The sequence below is a fragment of the Adiantum capillus-veneris genome, chromosome 16, assembly GCF_014529385.1.
Source record: "Adiantum capillus-veneris isolate H3 chromosome 16, ASM1452938v2, whole genome shotgun sequence".
Classification (NCBI taxonomy): Eukaryota; Viridiplantae; Streptophyta; class Polypodiopsida; order Polypodiales; family Pteridaceae; genus Adiantum; species Adiantum capillus-veneris.
Window position 1 is genome coordinate 103,520,172 of NC_140946.1, and position 22,348 is coordinate 103,542,519.

At 41.9% G+C, this 22,348-nt stretch overlaps 1 pseudogene; it reads left to right on the forward strand.

The window, feature by feature from the left end:
* Window positions 1-3,089: 3,089 nt before the first annotated feature.
* LOC147439559 (uncharacterized) lies at window positions 3,090-6,094 on the forward strand (annotated as a pseudogene).
* Window positions 6,095-22,348: the final 16,254 nt, after the last annotated feature.

Genomic DNA, 22,348 nt, shown 5'->3' on the forward strand with positions numbered 1-22,348 from the left:
ATAAATCAAAAAATGCAAAAGAAAGAGAAGAACATGAGGTAAATTTAACCTTGTTTTTACGATGTTGAAGCTATATTGGGGCCCAGGGTCTAAATGTAGTCATGGTACTGAAATACAACTACAATAATGTATCATTCTCTAGTCACCAAAAGCTCTTGATTCATTAAGCAAGCGTTCAAAACGTAATTTCCCTCCATATTGGAAGTAAGTACTAGTTAACGCTTTCTTCTACCACTGAGAAAGCGACATGGTTTCTTCTCCTTCTTCCTAATAGCTCTAGGGGTTGTTGTGCTCTCTCCCCAGCCAGCCTTGCCCCGTTAGTCTCCCAAGAAGGCCAAGTAGCACCATGAGCTCTATCACTATCTCAAACTCCATTAATATAGATAGTCAATGGCAGCAACATACAATACACAAAGGTTCTTGGGTTCTTATGCAACCAAGAAGGAGAAAAAGATCCTCAACATCAAATCTATTTTGTTTAGCATGGAAAGCACGAGTGCTAGATTTCAAAGTGGAGGTGGGCAAGAAACCTACTAAGGAGGTTTTGGTACAGTATGTCTATAGTTACTCGGATGCGATTGCTAATGGTGGAGATGTCTCATTGTCTTATCATCCTCGCTGCAACTTTGAGTATGTTCATAATACCCTTCCATATCTATTCTTTCTTTTAGACCTTGTTGTTCTCTTTATTTCATTTTTATTTTGAAGAGGTAGAAGAATATTAACAGAGCAAGATCAATTTCTCATAAGTTCCTCATTCGTTTTAGTAGTTAGACTAGGTGGTCTATTACATTTTGTTGGTAGTTAGACTAGGTGGTCTATTACATTCGTTTTAGTAGTTAGACTAGGTGGACTATTACATTTTGTTGTTGCAATTGCAAATGTCCCCTCATCATACAAGGAATGGGAGCCATTGGAGTCTATTATAGATCTCATCTATGTAACCCACATTGACATTGGTGTTTTAGAGTATGATGGAAGAACTAGCAAGAGCCTTGCAGATGAGCTCAACCAAAAATAATCAAAAACGCAATTTGCTTAAACTCCCTCTCCCTACTAATTGAGGCTGTATTGACTGGCCAGTCCTCGACACCACCATGTGTGTGAAGCTTTCAAAAGCAAGCTGTTTAAGGATGTGTAGAGGTTCCTAAAAAATTTGGTGCCCACTAAATTGGTAAAAATTTCTAATTTTTGTCCTATAAGTTTATATGTGGAACTATTCACACTCCACATACATGTTGCAAAGACAATGCTGGTACGTAAATCTCTAGATTCTTGCTTCTGTGACAAGCTGCTTCATAGAGGTTTGTATGGTAAAGATGTGGACATCATACATTGTGAGGTTGCATTGGAAACTTTGGTGGCCAAGTACATGATCGGTACAAAGTCCCTTCTCATCTCCTTCTGGTGCCAGCACTCTCAAATTGTTGCAAGCTACTCTAAGTTTGTCCTATTGATCAAGAGTGAGCAGGCCTGGAGAACAATGGTATCATAGATGTGGAGGTATTAGACAAAGAGATCAACCTTGTGACATTGGTCACAATAAGAGAGAACTGCAACCTTCTGCAACTTTGGAATGACATCGTGGATGAGTCCGCGGAGAATGAGCCCTCAATGTTCTATTTCTTAATTGGTGGACGCAAAGTAATGCAAGGAAGGGCAAAAAGAGATTCTATGTAGAGAACTAATTGGCCAAATCCAAATCGTCCCAATGTAACTTGAATGAATCTATATTCATGACTTCCATCCCAATGTTTCATGCAATTTAAATCTTTTGTTTCAACTGTAAGATGATTCTCACAATTTGGTTGCGTCGTTATTTCAATTGTAAGATGGGGTCAGTCTCACTAGCTATGTCTCTTTGTTAGATGGTAGTGTGATTACTGTATCTTTTGAACAACATATGAAGTGTTTAATGTATAATTCTCTCTCTCTCTCTCTCTCTCTCTCTCTCTCTCTCTCTCTCTCTCTCTCACACACACACACACACACACACACACACACTAGCTATGTCTCTTTGTTAGATGGTAGTGTGATTATTGTATCTTCTGAACAACTTATGTAGAGTTTAATGTATAATCTCTCTCTCTCTCTCTCTCTCTCTCTCTCTCTCTCTCTCTCTCTCTCTCTCTCACACACACACACACACACACACACACACACATTTCCATGGCATCACATTGAGAAGTACAAAGAATCATATTAGTCTAGATAGCTAGCATTTTCAAAAGTATTTTTAAGTACAAATTTTGAAAAAATCAATGGGTTGAAATACAAATTTTAGAGATGAGGGATCAAAATGTCCTCTAGATAAAAGTCATGCTCATGACCTTCAAATAAGGGTGGGGAGAGAGTGGTGCGTGGTGGATTTAGCAAGGGGTGTGTCATCTATCAACAAAGTGTTGATATCATCATGTGGGACATAGATTTGGAAAAAATATTTATAGAATAGCAATACATTTGTTTTGGTAGGGTTGTAGTTGCCTTCAATGTAGGCACACTCTTTCTGCGAATACAAAAAAATCAAATTTCAAACGTTCAATTCCCGCTATGTTGTTGCAAACCTTATTTACATGGGAATTGAGGTTTCTGTGCAGCATAGAGGACCATATCACAACCCAGAACCTTGGAAGTAGAAACTGTATAAATTTCTTGGTTTTTGGACACACTATGCATCTATGATCCCATATCCTAAAGTTGTGCAACTTGAGAACTGCTACGTGGGGATCATACAGCTTCCGTAACAACAACAATTCGTTGACGTTGTCGGGCGTTTTCTGGAAAGTTGTTTTTGTGCTTTTTCTTTACGATCAAAGGTTGATAATCATGTATGTCACACTTCGGTGGCTCCTCCTCTTAGCTTGGAGGAAATGGTTTCAAGATATCTGATTGTCGGTGTTGTCGGGTTTTCGACATCAAGCATGCACTTGTGCAGGTAAGGCCTTGAAGGATATCCACGAGTTCCTTCCGACGATTGAGTGTTGATCTCCCGATTTAGAGAGTCCTCGCCTGCTTTACTATCAAAGTTTGATGGAAAAATGAAGACATGATATATGAAGGCCAGTGACGATGCAGGGAATTCTGAAGTAAGGGCATTTTTTGGGTAAGTGAATGCTGAAGCTGCCAACTGTCAAGAAAAAAAAGGCCAGGCCAGGGCTGGCCAGGAAAAAACGGGGGAAGGGGCACTGCAGAAGTTTGAAGGGGGAGCCACCACGCAGGGCACCTACTCGGGCTGGAGAGTGCAGGTAGTGAGAGGGCTGCAGGGTGGCCAGCTAGATACCATCGACAAGGGGCGGCCGATATCTAGAGAGGGACCGCTCAGAGGAGCTCAGAGAGAGTTGGAGAGCGGGCTACAGAAGCCGAGGAGGGAGAGACGATCTCTGATCATGATGGCTCCAATAAATGCAAGGGGGTGATGTCTGAAGTGGAGTTGAATGCCCGGCTAACTAAGGAGTTAACTGATCGGGGCAGCTAATTTAGAAGGCTCAAGTGTGAGCACAGGGAAAGGGAGCCGAGAGTCCTCTTGTTGATACCCTTGCCCAACCCCTTCTGTCGCATCTTTGAGACCTCCTTGAAAGCGTCCCCTTTTGGTGGACTAGCAAGTCAGGATGGAGGTGCTGAACGCGAATCAATAGAGAAAGTGGAGGAGGCTGCACTGTCAACCAAGTGTTAGAGCTCTCAACGAGCATGTGATTAGTGTGCGCAGAAAAAAGGACCGACAGGGAACGGTCATGCTGGGCACCTTCTCGGGCTGATCAAGCTCTGAGAGCACTGTAAAGAGACTAGACCTTATACAGGTTGGGGTTGCCATATCAAAGGCAACAGGAGGGTCGAGTAGCATTGGTTGTTGTGAAGGGCTTTGGAGCATTATAGGGTGTTGAAGGTCGAGAGCCTTGTGTTGTGGGTGTATGAACGAAATTGTAGAGATGAAAGGTTCATTATTTGCTTTGGTCAACCACAAGTGAGTGCATAATGGTTTGGTGGTTTAGTGGAGTACCAGGGTAGAGGGTTTGACTTGGAATATGGTTGGCGAGTATTATAGTTTCATGTCATGTGATTGATTTTCTTTCCTTGTCGGCTTGATCTTGTAAACCCCATGGCCGAGGGCTTGGGTTGATAGCCGGAGACTCTCTGCAATGGTAGTTGTCGGTGTTTGAGTGGATAGATTTGTGATCCTGAACTGACAGAGAGGCCTAGCTATAGAGGTTTTGTGTCTTGGCTTTCTTTTGTCATGGTTTTGGTGCCCGCCACTGAGGATCGAACTCCAGAGCTTCAGTTCACAATGGTCTTATGCTACAGGTAATCCAATATGGACATGGCTACAAGCAGGTTCTTCACAGGTGCCCAGCATGAGGATATTATGGCATGGTTTCGCCTTGTGGAGTACGAGTTTGCTCAATTGGAGCTTTATGATGATGAGTCGCAAGCCGATTATGCATGGCAAGGGCTTCTTTGTGATGCATGGTACCTTTATTCCATGCTGTCCGAGGAAGAACAATGGAGTTGGCAAAGCATGAAAAGGGCTCTTTTTCTAGCTTTTTATGATCCTCCAAAGTTGTTTTGTACCATCGAGAATGGTTCCCAACTCATCGAGTCGTGGAGAGAGTTGCAAGCACAGAATTGGGAGAGCTTGGAGACCTCAGCATCTCAGGTTTGCTTGCCACGTGATGGGTTTGGTTCAGATATGCATGCTGACATTGTTACACTTCACGATGAGGGTTATGAGAGCGACGAAGAAGCATCTTCATGTAGTGATGGTGGGGAAACTGTTGATGATGAGTTAAAGTCTACAGAGAGCACTAGTGACCTATCATCAGATGGAGATGACATGGAGGTAATGCATGAGGAGGCAAATGGTTTAACTGTTGTGGAAGATATATATGATGTTGTGTATGAGGATGCTTTGGAGCTTAAATCACAGCAAGAGGGAGAGCAAGGTCTTGTCTCTTATGAGGAATGTATGCAAGTAGCAGAGAAGAGTGGGAATGCTTCAGTTGAAGAGGTTATGAGTTTTTGTGATGGTGAGAGTGTATGCACAGAGGTGGTACATGTTGAGAGTATGTTTGATGATGGAGTTGATAATCTTAGTTTTTTTGATAGCCTCATGCCTGAAGCAGTAGATGATATGTCTTTCTCTTCTTCCTTTGATACTGGCATGCTGGAAAATGCTACTTGTGAGTTTTTTGATCGTCTGCTGGATGAAGAAGTACCTCTTGCATAAATTATGGGTGCTCCAAAGAAAGATGATTCTTGTGCAGATGCCTTCAAGGTGTTCAAGGGTTTTGTATGCCTCTTTGCAGGGATGTATGCGTTTCAATGCCTTTTGAAGGCTGCTTCTGTTGCTCATGATGATGCTTCAGGTGTTTTCAAGACTTTGGAATGCAATATACCCTATGTTGGCCTGAATATGGTTTTTTGTGCAGAGGATAACAACGAAGCACGTTTTATGATGCACAGGCAGGTCGATGGCAGACTTATTGATGGTTTTTTTGGTATAGAGCCAGGTGGAGGCTTGGTTAACCTGTTGATGTATGAAATGCAGGGTGTTTTGGTGTGGGATCCAAGTGGAAGACTGCATTTGTTTCAAGAGGCTTTAAGCTTCCCTTTTGATCCAGGAGGTTACTGAGACAAGATAGTTTGTTTGTACAGTGTACAAAGCTTTTAAGGAGCTTGACTTGAGTGTGTTTGTGTAGGATATAGGGTGCTTGACAATAACGTGCATTGCCTGACAATGATGCTCTCGTTCTTGGAACTACACTGGTGGACATTTATGCTAATTAATGTCAGCTTGACAATGCACAAGAAGTTTTTGATGAACTCCCTGCACATGATACAATCGCTTGGAATGCTTTGATTGCCCGATATGTTCATGTCTGAGTATGGTTTACACACCATGCAACTTGCGGTTATTTCCCCAAGCACAGTCCCTTTTTTTGGTATTTTCAATGCATGCAAGAGTGTAAGAGCTGTATTGTGCTCCACACTAGCCCTGTCGATATGTATGCAAAACGCGATGCTGATTATAAGAGAGTATGCAGTAGAAACAGTTATTATTGTTGGTCAGGGATGTGATTGCCTGGAGTGCACTTATGGAAGGCTATGCTCAGGTCCATGTATGCCATATGTGGGGCTCTCACAAGAGCACGGCAAGTGATCGAGGAGCTTCGGGTAAGAGACACTATTTCTTGGACTGCATTGATTGTGGGGCATTCGGCACATGGCCAAGGTGCAGAGGCACTGAAGTGTTTCGAACAGATGAGGCATGAATATGTCTCTCCGAATGCAGTGACCTTTTCTTCTATTCTGCAGGCATGTGTGAGCATGGATACCATAGGGCCAGGCAGTCTGTTACATGCATACATGATGAAGCATGGTGTTCACACAGATGGGCCGATAGGAACCATTCTTGTTCACCTGTATGCCAACTTTGGTGGTCTCGCCCGGGTTTTTTCAATATTTTGTAAATGTTTGCTGCTGAGCATGAATGCTCTAGCAGACTAGGGGGGGTTCTAGGGGGGGTTGGCAAGCTATGTCAGGCATTTTCTGGAAAGTTGTTTTTGTGCTTTTTCTTTACGATCAAAGGTTGATAATCATGTATCTCACACTTCGATGGCTCCTCCCCTTAGCTTGGAGGAAATGGTTTCAGGATATCTGATTGTCGATGTTGTCGGGTTTTCGACATCAAGCACTTGTGCAGGTAAGGCCTTGAAGGATATCCACAAGTTCCTTCCGGAGATCGAGTGTTGATCTCCCGATTCAGAGAGTCCTCGCCTGCTTTACTATCAAAGTTTGATGGAAAAATGAAGACATGATGTATGAAGGCCAAAACGATGCAGGGAATTCTGAAGTAAGGGCATTTTTTGGGTAAGTGAATGCTGAAGCTGCCAACTGTCAAAAAGAAAAAAAAGGCCAGGCCAGGGCTGGCCAGGAAAAAACGGGGGAAGAGGCGCTGCAGAAGTTTGAAGGGGGAGCCACCACACAGGGCACCTACTCGGGCTGGAGAGTGCAGGGGGCTGCAGGGTGGCCAGCTAGATACCATCGACAACGGGGGGCCGATTTCTAGAGAGGGACCGCTCAGAGGAGCTCAGAGAGAGTTGGAGAGCGGGCTACAGAAGCAGAGGAGGGAGAGACGAGCTCTGATCATGATGGCTCCAATAAATGCAAGGGGGTGATGTCTGTAGTGGAGTTGAATGCCCGACTAACTAAGGAGTTAACTGATCGGGGCAGCTAATTTAGAAGGCTCAAGTGTGAGCATAGGGAAAGGGAGCCGAGAGTCCTCTTGTTGATACCCTTGCCCAACCCCTTCTGTCGCATCTTTGAGACCTCCTTGAAAGCGTCCCCTTTTGGTGGACTAGCAAGTCAGGATGGAGGTGCTGAACGCGAATCGATAGAGAAAGTGGAGGCGGCTGCACTGTCAACCAAGTGTTAGAGCTCTCAACGAGCATGTGATTAGTGTTCGCAGAAAAAAGGACCGACAGAGAACGGTCATGCTGGGCACCTTCTCGGGCTGATCAAGCTCTGAGAGCACTGTAAAGAGACCAGACCTTATACAGGTTGGGGTTGCCATATCAAAGGCAACAGGAGGGTCGAGTAGCATTGGTTGTTGTGAAGGGCTTTGGAGCATTATAGGGTGTTGAAGGTCGAGAGCCTTGTGTTGTGGGTGTATGAACGAAATTGTAGAGATGAAAGGTTCATTATTTGCTTTTGTCAACCACAAGTGAGTGCATAATGGTTTGGTGATTTAGTGGAGTACCAGGGTAGAGGGTTTGACTTGGAATATGGTTGGCGAGTATTATAGTTTCATGCCATGTGATTGATTTTCTTTCCTTGTCGGCTTGAGCTTGTAAACCCCATGGCCGAGGGCTTGGGTTGATAGCCGGAGACTCTCTGCAAAGTGGTAGTTGCCGGTGTTTGAGTGGATAGATTTGTGATCCTGAACTGACACAGAGGCCTAGCTATAGAGGTTTCGTGTCTTGGCTTTCTTCTGTCAACGTCCAAAAAAATCAGTCTCTGCAAACATTTTGTAAAAAAAATAAGTAGTTAGACAATAGGTTGACTTTCATAGGTTATTACCAGAACAATCATAGGGATGTCTAGAAAAGGTCCATACTAGGTTTACGTGCCATCAAGGTTGTATTATCTAGTGTTGACATCTTAGAGCGTCTTCTCTTGTTCTTCTGATGTTTGAGACTCTTGTGTCTCCAGTGTCTAGGGCTCCATTGCACCTAAATTTTCTTCTAATGAGCTATGATATGTTTGTGTGTCACACATAAAAGACTCTTAATTTTCAAGCTCAACGGGTGGAGGTGTTGGAGACGTATGCTCTGCTTGAGGGTTAGAGCGTTCTTTCTTAGCCCCTCCCTCTGCATAAACTTCATCCTTCTAAAACTTTCCAAGCGTAGAGGGATTTTCAACATTTATTTCTTCGTCAGCCCCTCGATATGTGTGATCTTGCTCTTGTGTGGGCTTCCCCTTATTTGAACTTTCTTCCTTGTCAAACTCTCCCTCTGCGACATTTCTCTTCTGAGAAGTCCCTCCCTCCTCTTGCTCATGTTCCTTCTCCGCTACCTTTATGGAATCTGTTTATTGCAGTCCATCAACAATCATCATTAACTCTACAATGTGGTCATCCAATAGGGTTTGTTCTGCATCCATGCTCACGATATGTGAAATTACAAGCAGATGCTAGTTTAGGGTGGCATGGTATCCGTGCAAATACTGTATGGTGTACTTCTCCAATGCACTCTGCAAAAGACAAAACAAAAACAAAAAGGAACTGAGACGCATTACTATCCAATTGTCATAATGTTATAGTAATGCTATGAAAAATTCATATCATTAACATGAATGGCCTTAATGCAAAAAAGCTTTGCAATATATACTCAAGCATGAAGGAGGCATCTCCATTCATACTAGTTTCCATCAGGCTGCTATAAAGGCACCGTGACTTCCTTAATTTCTAACTTGTACAACTCTAGCTTTCATGTGGGACGCATGTCTAACCTCACCATTCTATCTTCTTGCAATATTAGCGAGAACCACGATTAATTTGTCAATCCATGGGATGAAGCTGACTCAACTAGTGCATAAAGGCTACAAGAGGGTGTCAATCTCTCAGAAAATAACTAACAACTCGCATCTAACTCAGGCTACACTCAAGTGACAGAAATCACCAAAAGCCAATTGCTCATCGGCAAACAAATCACATCCGTTACAGCATCAGATGACATCCAAACGTGATGAAATTTCTAGGACAAGTTTATAAGACCTAAACACACATGCTTATGGTCTTAAACCCCACTTTAGGTCAAGTTCCAAAATCGCGATTATTAACATCCGTGGATTTTTGACTTAGTTCTTTTTGACCCAGAATGCATCTAAATGCTTAGCAATGATGCCCCAATACTCTGCCTATGCTTACTTTTTTATTTGAAAGTGTAAATTTCTAGTTATGATGATATTAGGCGTGGGTCGGCGACGCCAAAAGCTACGAAATACTGTGAACTGCTTACGTCAATGCGTAGAGCTTTTTCCTGTGGTTGCAATGCAATAAACGCAACTGCAATGTGACAATCGAGGAGGGAGTAGGAAGCGCGAGAAGGAGAAGAGTGAGCGTCATTAGCTCACGCTGTGTATTTCTTATCCAAAAAACTTACATAAAACTTACAAAAATTGGTTTTTATACCTTAGCCAAGGTTTTTGGGTGGTCAAAACTAATAATCTGGAGTTCTACCAAAGTTGGAAAATGACTGGCTGATATAATTTGGAAGCTCGTAGCCTCGGCTCATGAATTACAAAGTTTATCTGAGAAAATAGGAGTTACAATATTCTCGATTTATCAAAATAATAAATGTTTTACAAAGAGAACTCCGAAAAATGGTGTCCGTGTTAGTTTACTGCTAACATTCCTCCCTTCTCGCCTGTGTTGTCCCTTGACAGAGCTTTATGGGATGAAATAATTTTTGGGTTGACGGCTAGCGAGACGGTCTTTAAGCGCATTCAGTGCCTTCTGGTATCTGATTTTTCTTTCTTTGTCTAGCACTTGAAAAAATTTCATGTTCACTCTGTTCTTCAGCTCCACAACTGACTAGCCTACAAATATGGATATGAGGTTACTGATCACTGGTGCAAAGATCTTCGTTCGCCAAGTGAAGAATCCAATGTAGAAAGCTTCTCCAAACGCCAACATATTATTTGAAGGTAAGGACATACACCGGGCATAGAAGCCATAGAGTACTTCTTCAGAAGGCTGACCACTGAGATCATAGCATAACCCTTTGTTTCCCTCAAGGAATGATATCCACGGGGCGCCTGCTTGCTCTGGCTCATGAAAAACTTCAATACAAGTGAGCAGCATTCGGTATATCTTGTATAACATTGCGCATGAGAGATCCGGTAGACTCTTGAAGAAAGACATGGGGCCATTAGGATTTTCACCATGTATTCTTCTGTTGCTTGTCCTTTCTCTAGAGCTGGAAGTCTGGGGTTGTTCAGTCAGGTTGGCCGCTTCTTTGTCAGTGCCTCATGCTCTTGTCATGTCCTTACTCTAGGTACCGGACAAAATGTTGGACCTCTTTGCAGGGCTGCACGTGCTCTTGTGAACTTTTATGAGAGGGTATGGCAGCAATTTCTGATGCCATTGCACATTGATCTAATTGAGAGTGAGTTGAGTGACATTGACAGAGTGTAGAACTCTCAACTCCCAATCCATCACGGCTTTCCACTGCTCATCCACCTCTTGGGTGATCTTTTCTTTCAGTGCGTCCTCCTCAGCTTTTGATAGTTGGACCATAGGCACTGTGTCTGCATATGTGATGTTAATCTGAAAATCCTCTTCATCACTCGGCTTTGCTATGGACTGTGTCTCCAACTCAGCAAATGAGACCGAGGGTATATTTATCTATGGCGGCTCTAAAGTGCCTGCCTCTTCCTGCGTATCTGGCCTTCCTTCCCTAAGGAGCTGGTTAACTCTCTTGAGCTCAGCTATTTCTTTAAGGAGCTCTTCTTCTCTCTGGACCCGCATCAAAGCCAGGTCCCTACGCTGTGATTGCTCCAGCTTTAATTCTAACTCAAGGTCCTTTTTCTTCTTTTCTAGTGCCTTGTATACTTCATCAGTCCCTTTAATCGAGGCCACTGTTGGATTTTCTCTGATTTGCCGTAAGAAAATTGCATGATCATTTATTCTCTGTTCAGAGTATTGCAAAGAAGCATTTGCAACATCCAATTGCACTTGAATTTTTTAAGCTGAGAGTGTTGTCGTCAAAAGTTTGTTCGTAACATCTGTCACTTGTTCATCTTTCGCTTTGCAAGCATCGCCGATAACATGGTGAGTAGATCACCTAACTCCTCCATTTCTTTCTATTGTCTATCTCTAGCTAGCTGATACTATTCAGCTTCTGCTTTCATCTCTTGCATTTGCCTCTAAAGATCGGTGATGACAGTCATTCTGTCTTCTAACTCTCCTTGGAGAGTATCAATCACCATCTCGAGCTCTTTAGCCTTTGTGTTGCGACTAAGTGTTGCTGATCGGAGTCTCTCCGTCATATCTTTATCCCTTTTCCAATTCCTCTTGTAGCTCCTTATTTGTAGTGGACTCTTGAATATCTATACTATGTCATGCCTTCTTCTCCTCACCTTCTCAAATGATTCTCATTAAAAGCACGCTCTGGATCCCTCTAGACACATTTATCTTGAGATAACCGGAGATGCTTTCCCAACAAGAACATTTTTGTGCCTCACCTACACCACATCTCCATTGGTTTGTTTGGCACTATTCTCACAGCAATGGTCTTGTTCAAAGGGCACAACAAGTTCGGCACAACAAGTTCTTGTGCTACTTGATTGATGTCAAATCCCTCTCTACCTTTGCCATCTTTGCTATTAAAATGAAAGGATAGTGCTATCATTTTCAGGATGAATAAGTTCAATATTGCCAAGGATCTACATTTAAGAATTACACTACAAGACTTTAGCCATGCAAGAAATCTACATATGTATGTAGGTAAGGAGAGGCTCATTACGATTTAAGCCTCAAATAAAGTACTTTTTTTTATTGAGCCTATAATGGAAGTGCTTGTGCAAAGGGCACCCCTTTGGTCTAAGCAACAAAGACCCTATTATGTGAACATTTTTGGCTTCTATTTAGCTGGCTAAGGCTTCAGCGTGGGTTTAAGTTCTGCTTTGCAAGTGCAAGGCTACATAGGCTCGTACTAAGCTAGGCAATCGTAGTAGCTATCATTTACAACTTGCTCATATTTTAGCCTCAATTGAAACTGAATCCTTGAATCTGAGGCTCTTTACAAGTGTGGCTTGAGCTCAAGGTGGAGTCTCACATGGAATCACCCTATAAAGAATTCCACCCTAGTAGTTTAAGAAAGTTGATCCGAGGCGTCTTGGTTGCTTGGATGTTCCTCTCTTGCAAGTGCTATATTAAGGGAGCATCAAAGTGAGAATTGAGTTCCAAGTTAATTAATTTGTTCAAGTGAGGCTCAAACTCATGATATTGAATTCTCAATTCAAAGTTTAATATCAATGTTGAAGAGAGCTAAAGCTTCACTTTGTAGCCTTGGGATTTTAACAAAAAAGTTGTTATTAGCATAAGAATACTTATGGTGGTTAGGATGTGGACACAAGCAATCTTCCTACATAACTAGCCACATTGAGCTCATTAGGCTAGCCTCATGAGCTAGTTCAATAATAGCTTATGGATGTGCGGATAAAACTTCAATTGGAGTCTCAAGAGCATTTGCTAGTGCCATAGCTATACAAACCTAGAACTTAGTGTATGGAGCCTCATGTCCTTGCCCTATATTAGCATATGGAGGTCACCTTCACAAATTTGAACCTCACATATTAAAACCTAACTTGCATTACACTATATAGAGGTGAGGCCTAAAGCTTTAGTCTTAGCGTCACTTGCATCTGCTATAGTAGCTATATTGAGCTCATGAGGCTAGGCTCTCATTCTATTGCTAGCAAAGAATATGAGAAAAAATTACAATGCTTGAACTTAAATTCAAGCCTCACTTGCTTAAACCTTGAAATTCAATTATAAATCCCCATGTCCTAAATCAGCAAATGATGCGAGTCTTGGACTGAGCAAGAAATTCAAGAAAACTAAAATTCAAGTATAAAGCCCCACATGATTGTCAAAAATTACCATACAAATGTGAGTTTCTGGTAAGGATGAAGCTTGAACTTCACATTCAAAAGTTCAAGCTGAGCGTGCTTAGAATCTTGAGCTTAAGTTTCAACCTCCACTCATGTAGAGGCTCAAAATACTTAAATTTAATCCTATGCTAATATGAGGTCCCAACCTTGGGTGTTGAGATGACTTTGATAGAAGACTTCTCTTGACTCTTGTTTCCATTGACGACACCTTGTTCCTTAAGAGAAAGCAAGGATACAAGTGATGAAGGAAAGAAAAATCTATATCCTATATGGGCGCGGACTCTGGACCTTACTCCACAAGCCAAGTCATTAGCTTGAAGATTAAGGGCACTAACTATGCACTATCCTAGAACAAGCATTGGCCTTAGATTATGTTCCACGCCTTTTTTCCTACATTTAAAGGGCACGGTCGCTTCATATGATACTTCGCTTAGCCTGAATCTAAGTCTTAATCTAATTAACCTCTATGTCTTCAACAAAGTGAAAAGTACCCGACTAATTGGGTCCACCCATTTGTAGGAATGGTGCCATCAGGGCCTCCATTCCTCCCACTTTCCACACCACCACTCACCCGGTAACTTTGTTGTCTAATTATTATCACATTGTTTTACAAAAGGAAAACAAGGTTCTTTATTTATTCCGATCACAGGTTCTTTAAGACAGCCCTTATAACATCAAACAATGAGAAATTAAGATTCCAGACAATCTTTCCTATTTCAATTTCAAAAATAATTACAATAAGTTCTTACCGCTAACAGCGGACTTCCTCGGTCTATCCAACAGAGCCTTGACAAAGGATTTATTCATTCGCTAACCGCGAAGATACGCAACTTCCCTAATCACTGCAAAGAGGGGCATCTCGCTAACCACAAGTAAAAGAAAAAGAGAGCTGATAACCTCAGCTTTATTCTACGCTAGCCGCGAGTTCCTCTCGCTAAACAGTGAGTTCCATCTAGTAAAAAGAATACTTTCTTAATAATTGTTCTATGAGGTAATTCAACATGAGATCAAACAACAGTTCTTTCACTAAAATATGGCATTCATGCTTGTTTTTGTGATGTAATCACGTTTTTATGGCCGGTTTATCGGATTTCTAGGCTTTGTTTACTAAGTCAACATGTAACAATGCATATTTAAAATTGACTTACCGGATTAGCATTAGGTTGGACTACCTCTAGAGCTTGGGGTGGGACGACTTCAATTCCTTCCATCATAGCTTCTTTTGGCAGAGCGACATTCATGTTCGGAGAAAATAACACCTTCTTCTGGACCTTCAATGGTGGAGCAGGGGTGTCTTGGAAGCTTCGCGTTAGCAAAGGAGGAGATGGCTATGGAGAGCTTATGAGTGTAGCATAGGGAGAGAGCGCTTCTTTCGAGAACGGGTGGAGAGTTTCTTCCTCTTCTTCTTCTTGTCGAGAGAGAACAAGAGAGTAAGAGAACTTCAAAACCGAGGGACAAGCGCAAAGATGGTGATGGAGATGGAGATGGAGATGGAGATGGAGATGGAGATGGAGAGCTTACGGGAGAGAAAAGGATCTTCAAGAGGTTTCTTGCTCCTCTAGCAGAGTTTCTGTGTCTTTGAAGAGAGCTCTAACTCTGTGTGTCTGAGAGTGAGAGTGAGGGGGCCTTTATATAGGTTCCTGGGGTGGAGACTAGGGAGCTCTAAGAATAGCAAAATTTAAAGTTACGAGTTCGCATCTTTTCGGCAAAATTATTTTTTATTTTTATTTTTTATTTCGCGGACGAAAATCCCAATGTAGGATTTGGAAGATTGCTTTTAGTTTCTAAGAGAGGCAAGCTTACTTTGAAGAGAGGGAGCTCTAATCTTGGCCCTCTCTCTTTGCTTTTCCTAAAATTACTCTCTTTCCATAAATTAAGCCTAAAGTTTCTCTAGTCTTTTCCAGAGTCAGCTCTTATCCTAAACCTTAGTCTAAGGCATTAATTTACTCTCTAGGCTTAATATTCCAATTGTCTCGCCTTAAACTATTGACTTCGAATGAATAAAACTTTGTAACTAATAATTTTGGAGTCCGATCGACAAGCTGTAAAATTCTAGAGTGTGTCTTTCGATTTTATTAGATCAATAGAACACATTATCAAGATCAAATAACCTTGTTATCATGGCGCACAAGGCCGCTCCGTAATTTTGGGGCCTCTTTTACTCTATTCATTGTTTTTTGATATAGAACTCCTAAATGGTATCTGATTTTCGATCTCTTTGGGCACGCAATGTTGACCACCAATGTCAAGCTGACTTTGTGAGATGCATTGCAACATTACGAAGCTTAGAATCTTCGGTAAAGTCTTCACCTCCAAAGCTGCGTCGAATTGTTGTATAAAAGTGAGAACTTTGTCTACGTTCCCATATGTTCCATCATAGGTTTGGAATGTGATGCTCTTCCCACCTTCTTTAAACTTACGAAGCTTCTTCGATCTCTTCTAGGCATGTTATTTTCATTGTGGGTGCCTGCCTTTGCGAGATGATGTAGCTTTACTTGAAGAGAGTTCATCATTTTTCGATGCTGAAGACGGACTAGAAGGAGGAGAAGGTGATTTTCTCCCCTTCTTATGGAACCGAACATGTGAGCTACGACCACTTTCGAAAGACGAAGAATCATCAATAGAATCTTTTCTTCGCCTCCTGGTACATCGCTCTTTGATGCGATCCTTCCTCCTACCTCGAGAAGGAGATGCTTCATCCTCCTTTGGTATTTCACCCTCCTTAAGAGCCTTGCCTTTACGGCTATTATGACCTTGTGGATGCTCCTTGGTAGCACTGTCGTCTAGCATAGGTCCATGCTCCATCGGAATTTCTTCCATAGCTTTTGTATGTACATGTTCCACACTGGAAGGAAGCCTTCGTGCGCTTGTCAACATTAAATCCTCTGTCATCAATAGGTTGTTGACAGAAGACTTAAGATTAGGATTAGCTTGAGCTTCTTGTAACTTGGCAAGCAATAGCCTCAGTGCTTGCATGCCTTGTGCACTTCCCACATCATCATGGAAATTGAAAGTTTGCCAAGATGATGATGGCTCTCCCATGTTGCTTATCCCACCTACACACTTGTGGCTTTGCCGTTGTGGTCGTAGATCGCCCTCTTCTTCAGAAAGAAGAGAGAATCTTATGCTCTGATACCAATGAAACTAAATTGGGAATAAACTTGGCAATTATGTGGAATTTAATTGTCTCTTTAGCAACATAAATAACAGAGGGAGAGAGTAAGCATAAACACAAACACCGACACAGTGTTGAGGGCCGGATATATGAGGCCGACCCCCTCTCTAAAGGAACTTGTATTGATAAACGTGAGTACAAGCCCTCTTTGCAAGGTGTTAGAAACTTTTTCCACTTAGAATTGGCACTTGAATTACTTGGTTGCATAAGAGAAGAGAGGAGAAGAAGACTAGTTCGCCCTCCCAAGCCCCGTTGTCACATATAGGTCATAAATAGATTCCGACCAAAGATGAGAGAGTTACAAGCATTTGAAGTCAAAGGGCTTTGATAAAACCTCCAAAAAGGAGCTCTTTGGAAAAAATTCTTGAGTTGCAGGTGTTGCAGCTATAATAAAGGGGGTCATTCCTGACTTTATTTGAGTGGATTCTCTCTCTTCTCTCAGCCGTCAAGGTCTTGCATTTAATTGGTCCATTTGAAGCATCATTTTTGAAAATGAAAGGGGTTACGTCAGTGCCTTGGAGAGGAAGTAAAGTTTCAAAAAAAAGTGTGCAAAGCCCAAATCTGGAAGTCCACACGCATGGCCAACAGTGTGAAACCACAGAATTCCGCCCCCCCATGGAAGCTTCACGAGCCCAAGTGCCCAAGAGGCTCAAGAGCTCTATTCTCACTTGATTCAACATATGAGTGCTCCTCTTATACCCTCTTATTTTCCCTCAAGCCCCCTATATGGAATGATCCTCAGTGCCACGTGGCATCATCCTCCCATCCCCAAGTTCCTCAAGTTAAAACCTAATTTCCAGCATCATGCTTTCAAACAAATGCATCTTCTCGGAGGCATATCTTGCTGCCCCGGCCACCAAATGAGACGTCGAAAAGCACGATTCGGAGCCCGCAATCTCAGGTACTTTCAAAAATGTCCAACCCCATTATTTCCAAGTTAAGCCCATCAAGCCAACCCAATTACCAGTGACCACATGCATCTACAACCGCCTTCCAAGTTAAGACCTCCAGCTTCAAACGCATGTAACTCACTAAGCATAAACCCAATTGAGAAGTTGTAAAGCACGGCTGAAAATACTCATCAAAAACCATCATCTAAAGGCTCACTTGACCAAAAAATTCCAACACACAAGCCTGGCAAAATCAAACCTTTGTACATAGGTTTTCACAAGGTCACTCCCAAAATCCAAAACACTATGCACACATATGTACAAGAGGTTAGTTGACAAGCTTTCCTGCATCATTTATTGACATAGCTTGCCAACCCCTCCTAGTCTGCTTAATCATTCATGACAAGCAGAGGTTTCTCGGATAGACAACTGTTGTAGCTCACCCCCAGAAACCTCACACACATTCTCAACAACTTCCACATCTTCCTCTTCCATTGATAGCATGGCATCAGTAACAATTGTTATCAGACTTGCTATATACTTCTTTAGTCTGTAGACATTAACATGATATTTGTGCTATGTACCATCCAAATCATCCAACTGATATTTTCCATTGTCATACTTGTTCACAACACCAGAAGGACCTTCCCATTTGATCTGAAACTTTTTCTGAAAAGTATTGCCCAGCTTACTATTGTATCGCAAAATAAGATCTCCTTTTTCAATTCCTTTGTCTTTCACACACTCATCAGCTTTCATCTGAGCTTTCTCACACACTTCCTCATAATAATCCAAGGCCAAGGCTCTATCTAATTGCAAACACTGTAGACTCAATAACCTTTGTTGCCAAGTATCCCGTTGCTCCTCATCTTCAAATAGTGCAAGAATCTCAACTTTAATAGGCAACAAAGCTTCCTCACCATAAACCAAGTGATATGGAGAGAATCCCGTGCTTGTTTTAACAACAATTCTATATGCCCATAAGGCACAAGGAAACTTAGAATCCCATGTGTTTGAGTCATCTTCGTTAAGATTTTCACCAGTTCTCCATTAAGTCTCTCATTGAGGCCATTACACTGCGGATCATAAGGGGTGCTATATTTGTGCTCTATATTAAGCTTCTTGCACAGAAAATCAAACATTTCACCTCTGAATCCTGGCCCTCTATCAAATAGTAATTCCAATGGTACACCAAACTTGCAGCATATGTGTTCATACACAAATTTTCCCATATCTTTGCTAGTAATATGTTTAACGGCTTTGGCTTCTGCCCAACATGATAGATAATCCACTACTGTCAAAATATCAGCATTTCTCCTACCAGTCATGGGTAATGGCCCAACAGCATCAAGGCCCTTTTTTCAAACACATTATAGGCAAAAATTGTCTTCCGTAACTCAGGTTTCAATACTCTCTTCCCATCTTCTGACAAGACAAGCAGGATCTGCACCAATGATTGACATCCCTCTGAACACTTGGCCATACATAGCCTTCTTGCAAGATTTTATGCAACATAATCTTCATGGCAAAATGGCCTCCACAAGACCCTTCATGGTTTTCTTCTAGAACTTTATAAATTTCCTCTTTCCAAGGCACACGATGTAACACCAAGTCACTTTCCTTCATATAAAGCACATCATCAATCATCTTGTCCTTCCTTGCTCTTCTCATAAACGCATACTTCTTAGACAACGGTAAATCTTCAGGCAAAAGACCAGTCAACAAAAAATCAACCTCTTTTGATAACACTTCCCTTCCATGATACAAAGGAACTTCGGCTTTCAAGACAAACACACAAGTAATCATTTCTTGAGCAGCTTCCTGAGCTTCTTCATTTTGTGACCTATCCACATGCTGCAAACTCCATGCTTCAAACCTCTTGAGTAAGGCTTCCACCTTAAAACACAAGCTTTTCAGCTTAGGATTCTTATTCTTCCATACTCCCAACACCTGCTTTACAACCAACAAGGCATCACCTTTTATCTATAAAATTTTAATTCCTAGATGTAAACAGATGTACAATCCACCTTCAAGAGTCATGTACTCAGCTTCATTGTTACTTTTTGCATCAAGCTTTAACCCTTGTTTCCTTACAAGATTTCCATGTGAATCATAAATGACAACTCCCCCCTAATGCAGCATCGTGACTCTTTTGATAAGATCCATCAAAGAACAATAATGAAGCATTGGAAATAGTAGGAATCTCCATCCTTTTTCTTTGTACCACCTCTTCCTTGACCAACACAGGAGTCTCTTTATAAGTAAGAAAATCGGCCAATGTATCCCGCGTACTCTCTTCTACCAAGAAAGCAAACTGAAATTCTTGGAGTTCAATGACCCATCTCATCTTGTCTTTGAAATATTTGAATTATTAAACAGTTGAGGAAGCAAAGTGTAGTTGGTAAGAAAAGTGAACGGCCTTTGCAACAAATAGTGCCTGAATCCTCGACAAGCATATACCATGCTCACCATTACCAACTCAATTTCAAAGTACTCTCTTTCATGAGGGGGTTTCACCCTACTAGCATAATAAATAGGCTTTATATATTGTGACTCCTTCCCTCTTTGTAATAGCATAGCTCCAATAGCATCATCTCCCACTTATGGATTGACATAAAAATCCTTTTCCCAATTAGGAGCTTGCATAATAGGTAGAGTACTCAAAACCTCTTTAACTTTCTCAAACACCTCCTCACAACCATGTGACTACTCCAATGGATCATTCTTGGCCACTTGCTGTAACGAATACAATAAGTACTGCGATGCCAAAGGGATGAACCGAGACATATATTTAACTTTTTGAATGAAGGTAGCCAGCTGTCCAGTGTCTTTTGGTGATGACAATAACAACAAAGCTTCCACTTTCTCTGGATCTGCCTCAATTCCATTTTTTGAGATCACATGCTCAAGAAGCTTCACTCTGGGTTGTGCCAAATGACATTTCTTAGGGTTTAACTGACCCCCGCATTCATCATACCTGGCAAAAGTCATCTCACGCTTTTGAACATGCTCCTTCCGTGAGCTGTATACATAGAAATCATCTGTAAACCCTTTGACAAACTTCCCAAGAAAAGGGGTGAATACCCAATCCACTTTTCGCTCAAAGGCTCATGGCCCATTTGTAAGCCCAAAAGGTAGACAACAAAAACAAAAACAGCCTCGTGGGGTGGTAAAAGTGGTTTTCTTCCGATCTTCAAGAGCAAGCATAAGCTGAAAATACCCTAAATACCCATCACAAACAATGTATCTCTCAAAGCCAGCCATTGAATCCAAGAGATGATCAATGAAAGGTAATGGATAAGGATCCTTTTTGGTCACTGCTTTCAACAGCTTGTAGTCAATGCAAACTCTCCAACGCCCATCTGTGACCACTATTGGGCTCACCCATTTAGCATTGTCAATTGGAATAATAAACCATGTGTCCAAAAGTTTATCCACTTCTTCCTTCAACGCATTCATCCATTCCTTACCCAACCTTCTTAGTTTCTGCCTCACTGGCTTTGCTCCTTCACTTAGCTCAATCTTCACTGCGTCTCCAACAAAACCTCTTATCTCTTGATACGAAGTAAAGAAAAGATTTGGAAACCTATCTAGCATTGTCAAATACTTTGCTCTCTCATCTTGAGTCAAATCAGCACTCAACATGTTCTAAATGAGCCCTTTCTTCATAGATAATTCTTGTTTAGGCTGCATTAGCTGTTCAAGTTGTTCTAGATGGCTTGAAGCATTTATATCCTCTAAAATTTGCAACATGTCACCATCTTCTTTCTTCTCTTTGTCTAGCAGTAAGAATGACACCTCGCCCTCATCACTGGAACTGGAAGTAGTACTGCTTTCTGATCCTCAGAACTTTCTTCACTGGTGACGTCAGACTCATCATCTTCACTCACATCTTCCAATGCCAAAGGCTGCTTGGTAATCATGTCAAACACCTTATTTTCACCCTTCTTACTATACAAAGTGATTGTGCCTTTGCCCCAATCCTGTACAGCACCAACAGTCCTCAACCAAGGTCATCCCATTATGAGAGGAAAAGCTCCCAATCCTGCCAAGATAACGTGAAAGTTCACCATAACTTTCACATTAAAAACGTCAATCTCCAAGTTTTTTATTAACCCCAAACACTTAACTTTGGCATGGTTAGCTAGTCAAATCATAAACCCAGAGCTTCCACACATAACTAAACCTAGCTTCCAACACATGACTGCGTGATCACACAAACTTGAGCACCTCCATCAATGTAGGCTTCTCCCATGCCCACACCTTTGTGCCAAGCGTTCACCACGGGACATATGTCAAGTAACTCTTCCAAAGCCAACACTCTAACATGTCCATGCTTTGGCTCTTTCTCAATTGGATTAACTAACGACTTCCACTACCTCTTGAGTTTGGGTACCATATTCATTAACTGTCCAAAAGTACAATTCACTTTCCTCCCAATCAGATCCTCCTTTAAGCTGTAAGTTGTTTGGCCTTCTCCCAATGGCAAATCTGCTACTTTAAATTTTTTGCGAGGTTTTCTTTTTCTCTTAACCTTCGCATCTTCACCCTCTTTCTCTTTTCCTTTCTTCTTAATGGGGCCAGCACCATTTTGTGTTCTCTCTCTCTTTCCCAATGGCATCACATCTACTTCCTTCCTTTCAATCTGCACAATACCCACATGACCATCTGAGGTTGAAGCTTGGTTCTCTTGTTTAGAACCTTGATCTCCCCGTATATCCAAAGCATAATCATTAGCCCTGTTAGGAACCCTCTACCACCACCACCACGGCCACGACCACCTCCAAGAACATTAAGGCATAATTCTTGCATCATTGTCATCATCTCCTGCATATTTCTCTGTAACTGCTTAGTGTCTATAGCCTTTTGAATGGGTTGAGAACTCCAGCCTTTACCTATCTTTGCTACCATTAACCTGTACATGTATCACTCTTCCATACTCATTGAGTCTTTGGGCTTTCCACTCTTTCTCCCTGGCAAATGTGGCTGCTTCTTCGAAAGTGGCAAGCCTCTTCAACTCGACTTTAAACTTCAAACTCTCCTTTAGGTTTGCCACAAAGCGGTCCTTTTTTAACATGGCCGGAGGGATTTCATTACCTAAAGCTCGGGACCA